The following is a 10,696-nucleotide window of genomic DNA, read 5'->3' as shown; positions in this document are numbered from 1 at the left end:
TGGAAGATCCACACAGGTTATCAGGGCATCCACAAACCTGCAGCACACCACTGAATCAGGAAGCTCTTATATACTGAACTTATACTGTATCATCACAATGTCTCTTGTTGTTTTTTCATTCAATTCAATTCAATTCAGCTTATTGGCATGATTGTAAAACAACAATATTGCAGTAAAGTGTGTATTTGTGTGTTAAAAAATAAAATACAAATAATAATAATTTGTTAAAAAAATAAAAAGAATAAATAAAAAATTAAAATAAATTCAATAAAGAAAACGGTAAACGTGTGTGTATGTATTAATAAAAAACGTAAACAAAATTAAAAAACAAAAAAATCTGTATCAAACGTGAAATTAAAAAAAACAAATAAATGAAAAATTACTAAAATGACAATGAAAATAATAATAATTGAAAATGAATCAATTCATTAATATAATTATCAGTCTAGTCTGAGTTTCCACTGTTTGTCCTCAGTTCGTGGCATGAGGAGATATTTTGCTGCAGTGATTTGGCATTCTGGCATTTCTCCCAGTAAACGGGGGAGTTTCTGTGTGTCTGATTTTAATTTGGGGTATACTTGGGAAAATGTTAACGAAGTGTTTTTCTCTTAATGTCTCAGTTTCTGACTACAGAGTCAGGGAATGAAGCTGCCTTATATTCAGTGTCATTACAGCTAACTGCACACACACAATGCATTTACAGTTTAGAGATGAATCGTTATGTTACATAAGCTAATGTTGCATAGGCTAATGAGGCAAACATGTAAATACACATATGTTGGTCATATAATCCTGGTTCATACTTGAGTGATGAAATATTGTGACTGTCGGGGGGTCCTCTCTTTCAGTTCTGGATACAAATAATACAAAAGCAAACAAAAGGTCTGAGACCACAGCAGCCAACCTCCCTGAACCACAGGCTCTCTCTTGTGTCCTCAGTGAATGGCCTTCAGTCAGGAAGTCAGCTGCATTCTTTACTGTGGTGGAGTTTCTCCACACGCTTTAATGGGTTTATGCTGCTACCAAACAATTAACACAATCTAATAGAGGTAGGACAAAGTCCTCGTTTTGCAAAACCCACAAAAGAGTCAAGTCTTGATTATAACTGGGACAACCTTTTTTGAAATTGATCCAGCAGTTGCAACGTTATCCGTTCTAGTGCCTGTTTTTGCCGCTGACAGACTCAGATTGTTATGTTAAGTGTCTGACAACATTGTGGAAAGGATCCCTACAGAGATAGACCTCTTTTTTAAAGAGTAAGATCTTTTTTACTTAATGAGAAAAAGTCACTATGTCGCTGTTGTCAAAGCCACCAGACTCCATTAACAAAACCCCTAATTTTTTAAGCACTTGCCCACAAGGGTTACTTTTTAGCCATGTTTCGCAGCACGCTCGCTCAATACTGGACCAAATACTGGGGAAAAAAATGTCATCCCAATTAGTCACAGAGAGTGACTGTTTAAATTTAGTACATTTACAGAAAAAGTAAATGCTTTAAAAATATTTATTTATTACTTCATGATAAACATTAACATGAAACTAAAGTAAAAAGATCATATCTGTCTTGACCCTGTCACACAATTGCAACATTTCATAAGACAGGTGTTGTCCTTTTATTTGTTGCATCTTTAAAATGTGATAATCTGAGTTATCATCTGGTGTCTGTCTGCTGGTCTGGCTACAAAACACCTTTCCCTCCTGCTTGTGCAATGTGATTGGTTGCTGTTGATTTAAGTGAGAGTGCTGTAGATCCTGAAAATGAAGAGCTAATTCATTTACTGGTTTGTAAAATCATTTTTAATCTTTAAGCGCGGGCAGAATTTCAAGTTATTTCAAGTAAAGTAACAAGAATGTCTCCTTTTTCCATTTCTGTTTCTAATAAAACAAAACACAAAATATAATCAGACAGTTTTGGATGCAGCTATTTTTCTAGTCTTTATACTATGCAAGGCTAAACAAGCCCTGGACCTATCTACCTCGTGCAGGTAAGAAACAAGGACGTTTACTTCCCGAATGTTTCTGTAACAGCTTTCACTGGAGACAGGAAGCAAGTTTCAAACTGTTTCAGTCCTGATTGAAAAGCAGGATGCTGTGGTTTATAATCATCAGGACGCCTGTTAACTTCAACTTAATTTATGTGCGAAACATCATTTATTTGCAGAACATTTTTCTCTTTGTGAGCTGTGTAGTGAATCTGAAAAGAACAAAGGTTGTGGGACCTTTTTAAATAAAAGTCAGTTTAGCTGGAGGTTATCTTCAGAGCCAGACTGCTGCCAACCGCAGGTCACATAAACATGCAAGCTCAGTAAAAACGTCGAGCCATTCTTCCCCTGGATAATGCAAACTTCCTGCGTTTTAGATAGAGAGACCTCCTTTCTTTAGACAAACTCCACCGTAGCTCCGCTGTATGACACATAACACTGTTTTCACAAACTATATGGCTCTTTAAAAATTAAACCTTATGACCAGTGTAATTGCCAGTTACCGAGTCTGCCAGACTGTTTAATTCCACATGTGGACATTAAGATACAAAAGCAAACAAAAGGTCTGAGACCACAGCAGCCAACCTCCCTGAACCACAGGCTCTCTCTTGTGTCCACAGTGAATGGCCTTCAGTCAGGAAGTCAGCTGCATTCTTTACTGTGGTGGAGTTTCTCCACACGTTTAACTGCGTTGAGGCAGAGTTATGCTCATATATTATGCTACAAAGCGCACAGAACTCAAATGAGGGATTTGTTGAATCTTATTTATCTGGACAAACTTCATAGTGTACAAATTCTTATCTGCACAAAAGGAGGCTGCACACAAAGAACAACAACACTAACAGCAAAACAATGCACAAGTCTGCGAGGTTGTTGGCATCGAATATCTGTTTAGATTTTAATTATGTTATCATAAATTTTAGATGATTTTTATACAGGCGGCTGTGGCTCAGGAGATAGAGCGGGTTGGCTGTTAATCGGAAGGTCGGCGGTTCAATGCGTGTCGAAGTGTCCTTGGGCAAGATACTGAACCCCGAATTGCCCCTGGCGGCTATTCCGCCAGTGTATGAGTGAGTGTGAATGTTAGTTTCCGTTTGAGCACTTAGGCTCAGTGTATGAATGTGTGTGACTGGTGAATGCAGATGTAGTGTAAAAGCGCTTTGAGTGGTCGAAAAGACTAGAAAGGCGCTATACAAGTACAGAGCATTTACAGGAAAATTTCTTGTACAACTGCTTGTGTTTAAGATTTAAGTAGGGTTGGGTATCGAGAACCAGTTCCAAGTTGGAACCGGTACCACATTTCCAAGATCTGTGGATTCATTAAGACCCGTGCGTCTGGATTCTGCTCCTCGGCTCCTAACTTCCTGCATATCTCAGCTCCTGACTGAACTGCAGTGAGCATTTACACTCCATCAAAGGAGCCGCTACGCCGACCTAACGTCACCTCATTTGTTAACAAAGCATGAAGAAGAGAGTCCTTCTGTTTCCAGTCCTGGACCATGGCGGACCGCAGCAAACGCTCCAAAGTTTGGCTTAGCTTCACTAAAAGAGAGAAGGCCACAGCAGAATGCAGCAGCTGCAGTAAGGAGGTTTGGTGCGAGGCAGGAAGCAGCTCCAACATGACGAAGCGTTTATTCAACACGGCGTGAATCTGAAGGAACGCACCGTGTTGAACGTGCCGCGCTCTCCCAGCTACAATGACGCCCCAGATCCAGCTAACGCTAACAGTAGCAACGTCTCAGGTACAAAACACCTTTTATACTGAAGGGAAACCAATGATGGCTACAAATGAGTCCCCAGAGATGCCCCTCTAGGACAGAGACTCCTTTCACTTTAGCCATGAAGGGGATGATGAGCAAGGAAGAGGATGAAGGTCACCGAGCGCTGACAGGATCTGTGCTGAAGGAACCAGACCCCTGATTCAGAAGAAGAATCTGAATCGGTTAAACTGACACGATGGCCAACCAAACATATAAGAACTTTGGTTTGTTGAATGAAAAAAGGGTTTGCAGAAAAGTTTAGTATTTCTCGACCTGCTGAAAATCACTTACTCAGTACTCAGCCCTCAAACACAGCACTTCCAACTCAGCTGAGGGAGAAATGTAAAACTGCAGTGTGTCATGATGGCAATAATTCTTCCTTACGTTTTCCATCTAGATGTTGGCATTTTTGCTCTATTTCTTCCAGGACTACATGTTTGTAGCTCTCCATGTTTGCTTTGGAGGAACGTCCTGCAAAACTATAATCTTTAGGTAATCTGCAGGTATGTAAACCAAGGTGTGCAGCTTCTGGCTTCTGGCACCTCATTGTTGACTGGCTCTGTAAATTAGCTTGGTGAGACTCTGCAGCAGTTATCCCTTTGTCACTTTATCTTGTGTCCGTGCTGTGTTATTATCATGTGGTAATACATTCCTGAGCGGAGACGGTTGTAAAAACTGTCTGGGGTGCGTTCAGTGACTCAACATCTGCAATTTCAGAGTCAACTGTCAAAACCTTCTGACATGTAATGCTACTGTATGTCTTAATTCAAGAATTCAATGCTTTTCGCCAGCTGATTCTCAATTATTATATGTCATTGTGTCCCTGAAAGCACCACCAAAATGGGTTTCAGCACGGTCCATTCTCATGACGGAATTATCAAGCTATGAAAACAAAGTTTCCTGATAAACACATGGAGCAGACAACGTTTTCACTGTGTTGGATTTGCAAGCTTCAGGTCTCTCTTTCTGACACGGTCTCAATTCAACTGCTGCCTGAGAAGCAGGAGCCGGATCTAAAAACAGATGGCATTCTTCTGAAAATGAAATGGTGAGCAGGTATGTAAAGTACACATGTATGAGTAGTTAAAGGGCTAAAACAGGCAAAAACTATAAAGCTCCATCTTGGTGACTTAGATGTTTTGACCACAGCTGTAAAAGCTCCTTATGCTGGCTGCACACTAGAGGATTATTGGGCTGATTTGGTTCTGATTCGCCCTCCAAGGCTGGTCGGAAGTGGTTATTCTGTAGTGTGAGGGATTTATAGACATAATCTTAAGAAAGCCGACTGGAGCCGAGGTTCCCTGATTTTGAATTGCCAATGAGAGCGAGCTGAGCAGGAAGCGTCCCCAGCGTGTTGTGTATCTGCTCTATTCCCTCTTCTCAGTCTCGAGTTCATCCACATTTGATTCTCTTCTTTTAGTTTTTCTGTGCAAAACACAGCAAACACAAGGTCAACCAGCTGAAGACGACAGTCTGTCTGAAGTCACGTTTGATCACGCGAGATTCTGTGAGACCCCAAGTCCCCGGAACGGCCACTCTGAAACCATCTAGACTGAATCGTCTGGTGTGTGCGTTCTTATAGGTTCAGTGTGTAAGTTTTAGTGGCATCTAGTAGTGAGGGTTGTGAATTGCAACCTGCGGCTCAGTCACCCCTCCCCCTCTCCTTGCAAGCTAGCAGGAGAAGCTAATCGCTTCGTCAGCTTTTGTGCTAAATAATAGGTGTGATCCTCCATTTCTCCAAATCTCTTCTTGCTTCTAATAAACCAGTTGACTACAATGACTACTACTTCTTCTTCTTTGTAGGTTTTCGATGCGGTAACAAAACTCTGTAGGGCAGTTTGTCCGTTTGGGCTGCTGTAGAAACATGGCGGCGCAACATGGCGACTTCCATGTAAGGGTGTCAACACATTCTGACTCTTGTCACATATGGACACTTGGTCAAGACCTCTTGGCGTCACTTTTTAACGCCCCGGGTACCCATTTAGTGTCATTTATCAGGGTTTAGGGCTCTGCGGTCAAGTTAGCAACAGTTAGTCAAAATAAAACTTTAACTTTGCAAATCATCGCCATTTTGAAACGGCACATTGTAAAGTTGTGAAACGTTGCAATTTGGTTTGCAAGGCAACAAAAGTACTTGGTTAAGGTTAAGAAAAGATCCTGGTTTGGGTTAAAATAACTACGTATGTCAGATAACACGTGAGTTAATTAGCGTAACTTACGCAATTTACGCAACCTACAAAACTTAAATAAAAATATTTAATGTTGACTTTTTGTTTCACACGGGACACGAACCCCGGTCTCCTGGTTCAAAGCCGGGGTTCTGGCCCTCCAACCACCTCCTTTCTCAGTCTGTTCTGTTAAATATCATGTACCGACGCTACAGGGCTTCCCCCTCTGCCTTAAACTATGACACTATAGGGATCCACAGTGCGTTACAAACTGACGCCGGTGACGAGTCAGGGAGTGAGAACAGGTTGGCAGTGTATGTAGATAGAAGTGACTCATTCTAAGGTAATAAAACATACGGTTCATTAAGTAAGGCCTTTATACACCACTGAAAACATAGTTATTGATATAATATTACATTTCTGTCAATAGATCCTCCTAAATATTACACACTGGACGTTTAAGATTAAAATATTAAAAGTCGGTTAAATCTGTCGTTATGTCTGTGGTATCCCACATTTTTAAAAATCGTTTGTGTGCACCAGGCATTAGTGAATATCTTACCCGAGCACAATGAGCTCTCCATATTTAACTGGTCCTTTGGTGGAAGCAGGGGAGGCGGAGATGTTTTCCGGACCAAGTGAAAACATCTGTGCTGCCTTCGGGGGGAGGAGTGGTGAGGATTACTGATTCCCAGTGTCACCCTCAGAGCGTCTCCATCAATGCAGGAACACACTTCACCTGCAGACACGAGCAAAAGAAGCCATTTTTAAGTTGTTGTTTTTTTTTACTTTGCAGCAAACATGCTATGGGAAAACTTTGGACATGTCATTTAAAAACATTTTTAAATCCTCTTGAGCCATTCATACAAACACACAAAAAGGCTTCAACACAACAGCATTCACTACTACAAAACACCCACAATGTCTTTGTACAGGGGGCAACACTGGTAGACAATGTGTGTATTCACTCCAGCACACTGAGTGGGGTTGTTAGGTGTAAAACGGGGCCATTTGCGTCCGTGACGGGGTGACTCACTCAGAAGCAAACTGGAACTGATGTTACAATCCTTTGTGCCATGAAAAATAAAACAAGCTGAGCATTAATTCAGAAGCCCGACTCTGATGTCAAAGGACCGAACAGGACACAACGTCATCAAAAACCTGCGAGTTACACAAACGCTTGTTTTGACCAACTCTGCACTGACGTGGATGATTTTATAAACCAGTATAAAAAGAGTTAAATTCAAGGTTTTGTAGAGAAAACTCATTAGACATAATCTTCCAGCAGCTGGAGACAATGTGGGTCAACAGATACAAACCACTGCCTCATATTGTGGTCCAGTGTTGGGCAGTAACCCGTTACTCAGGACTAGTTCCAAAACAGTAATCAAATTATAGTTATTAATACAAATAACGCTGTGTTTCTGCGTTACCACCAACGGCAGGTCAGGGGCAGTTCAAGTCGAGAACCTGGACCTTATGTTGACGAGTCAGCTGCTAGGCCAAAAAGCTAGAGGAAGAATGGAGAACGAGGGAGAGAGGCATTCTTTAGACACCTGTAGGTACTACTATTATTGTGTCACAGTCACAGTAAGATGCAAAGAAACTCCGGCTGCAGCCCTTTGATGCATGTGCTCGTCAGGAGAGAGTGGCGTTAAGCAACATCTGATGTTTTATAAAAACAGTGAATACTGCTCTGATAAATGCATTTTATTTTTTTATTTCAGCCAGTGGTGTCAAGAAACGTATGTTTTGTAAAATAACACACTCCCTGCTGTTATAAATTTACTATATATATAATTTATACAACAAATATACACATACCCTATACTGTACAGCATTAACTGGTCTGAGAGGCTGCATGTTTTCAGTTTATCTGATTGTTGACTCCTCAGGTTAATTATTGTTCCAGTAAAGTTGATTCATTTCTAAAAGAGGTTGTTGTGAACAGATTGTCACTTTATAAGAATTAGTGTTGTAGTAGTGAAAATAATATACGTTACATGTTACTTTTAATACCAAGTAATAAATAAGGTAATAGTATTACTTTGTAAAGGAATAATAAGTAAAAAAGTAACTTATTATAATTCCTGAGTAACTTGCTCTGGTCTTGCCAGTTCCTTTCTTGTTAGAGGTTTATAATAATCTAAAAAGTACTCCAGCATTTTTAAACCTGGGACCTAGTTTCAAATATGTTGATGGTGAAATGACTAGTAGGTACAAAAAGTTAGGAGTCTGTGCAGCAGATGCTTCAGCTTGAAGCTGTAACATCTGAACTGTCTGCAACGTGTTCCTTCAGGCCGATTGCACCCGTCAAAATGACGTCCACAAAAAATGCTTCTTTTTGCCAGCTGACAGGCTCAGACTGTTGCACCAGGTGTTTGATAACATGGAAAGAAAGATGAAGACTCGCTCAAGGACAGTTCTCACTCTGAAATCTCGTGAGAGGCGAGTTGTTGCAGGAGGACGCCCATGGATACTTGAGTCAGAGTTGGAGAGAGAAGTTTGTTGTGTTGGAGTAACGTTAGGAAATAAAATCTTGCTAGCAGCTCCGCTACATACACAACAAACTCCACCGAGGTTTGTTTGATGAATGTTTTAAGTTTTTTATGGTTAAATTCAGGAGTTTAAAGATATTCCATCTCAGGCTCCTCTATCAGCTGACAAAGCACTTGTCGACCTTCTGATGTTATGAAATCTGGATTACTTTTATGTAAAATTCCTAAAAAGCTGACGCATTGTTTCAGCAAGATCTTCTTCTATTAAATTCACAATTATGTAGCTACTTGACCCGTTCATCAGCTAATTAAAAGCATCAGAACACTGGAGAGATAAAAATCTCCATCAAAGATCTGTCAGTATGCGTAAATTACTCATAACTTACTAATTTTTTTTACATGTATAATGTATTAATGTGATATATATGGTTAAAAACACCCAGCTATGACTCTGAAGCTGTTTTAAAGGTGATTTCCTCTTATTCGAAACTCAAGATAAAATCACAAGTGAGATCTAATATAATGAAGCAAAAAAACACAGTAGCCTATAAAAAATATGAGAGAGGTGAGGATGTGTCATGATGAAGAGATGGTGATGATGATAATCGTTCTAAATTTCCATGCTGCTGAGAAACGTAGCTGCTGACTGTATTAACGCTGGTTCATGCTCCTTTATCAGACAACATATTTTCCCCTTATCTTCATCCAGAAACCTTCATAAGTTTTCTATGTTTGGGACACCACCACACTCCCCCCCTCATGACCATTAGAGGTAAAAAAAATTTAAAAAATCCTGGCAATCTTGTGTTGTGATACCGATGTGAACAAAAGACGTAAGATTTCACTCAGTCCACACTTTCACCTGGATTGAACGAACCAGAAACTGGATCACAGTCAAGTGACTTATCCTATAACTGATGGCAACCTGGCCGTAATTCTGTTGCACAGTTTTGAAAAGCCGCAGCATCAACACCTAAACGACAAAATATGTCCCAGCCAAATGTGGTGTTTTGTGCATTTAGATATTGGGTTTTGTTTCTGGTTTGTACACCTGGTGTCGCTCTGCTATTACCTGGGGTCAAGGTTATAAAGGTAGCATCCGAACTGTTCATAGTATATTACTCAAGGGGGTAAGCCAGAGATCGACAGTGAAGCCGACCAAAGCCTGCATGGAGGGATCCATGTAGGCCCAAATATGACGTCAAAACCCTGTGACACCCCGTCGCACGTGAGAGATGTAACCGTATTGCTTGGATTATAAACTCTCAGCAATCTAAAAAAACTATTCGGCCATCAGTGACGATCCGAGTCAGACAAACATACTGAGCCATGAAACCTTTTGTTGGCGCAGCTACCAGAATTACGGTTTTTCTGTCGTTGTTCTACGTCGTTAAACCAAGGTTTAAGGCCCATTTATACTCCTGCGTAGGGTCTACGTGCGTACCTACGCCGTAGGCTACGCATGTAGCCATGCATTTATACTTGTGCGTAGGTGTGTCCGTCATTCTGCAATTACACCCCCAGCGTCCACTGTGTTGACCTTTGCCGGCTGAGCAGGCTAACTTCCGGTTTAGCGCTCCGCTAAAATTGCAAACGTGCGGCTGGTGTAGCCTTTTCAAATATTACCGACCGAATGGATCACATTCTGATAGCGAAACGAGTCATTTCGCTCGGGTTGCGACGGCCAAATATATTGATTCACTGTGTTCCAGCCGCCGTTCTGGCCGCTAGTAAATGTTACTTCAAAGCGCGGGGTACTTCCGGTCGGCTCAGAGGCATTGCAAGGCTACCCAGCCGACCAATCACAGAGCTTACGGTCCACGTCGACTCGACGTGTAGTTACATTTTTGAGGAGGTGCACGTCAGGCGATGGCGTAGCCTCTGCGTAGCCCCATAGCCTACGCCGTCACCTACGCCGCCGATTTGACGCAGAAGTATAAATTGTCCTTTATGCTGCGCAATCATGCGCAGTAGACACTGATGCCAACAGGAAGTGACCCTGTAGTAGTCCATGTGATCCAAAACTGGCTTCACTGCTCTCCATTCTAATCAGCAGGGTGGCTTGGTCCAGTAATATAATGTCTATGATCCCTCCATGCAGGCTTTGGTCAGCTTCACTGTCCGATCTCTGGCTTACCCCCATGATTGGTGCTGGAAACCTTTGTTTGACATTCTATTGTATGTATAGGGAGTAGCCTATTTGGTTTTGCCATTGAAACTGGATTAATGGACATTTCACTCTGTACGGTAAAACAAATAAACTTATAAATCAGCAACACAACAAAGCC

This window comes from Micropterus salmoides, unplaced genomic scaffold (assembly GCF_014851395.1).
Source record: "Micropterus salmoides isolate LMB-PRFRI ecotype aquatic unplaced genomic scaffold, ASM1485139v1 Ms_hic_scaffold_1, whole genome shotgun sequence".
Classification (NCBI taxonomy): Eukaryota; Metazoa; Chordata; class Actinopteri; order Centrarchiformes; family Centrarchidae; genus Micropterus; species Micropterus salmoides.
The sequence above is the reverse complement of the archived record's forward strand: the minus strand, read 5'-3'. Positions refer to the sequence as shown.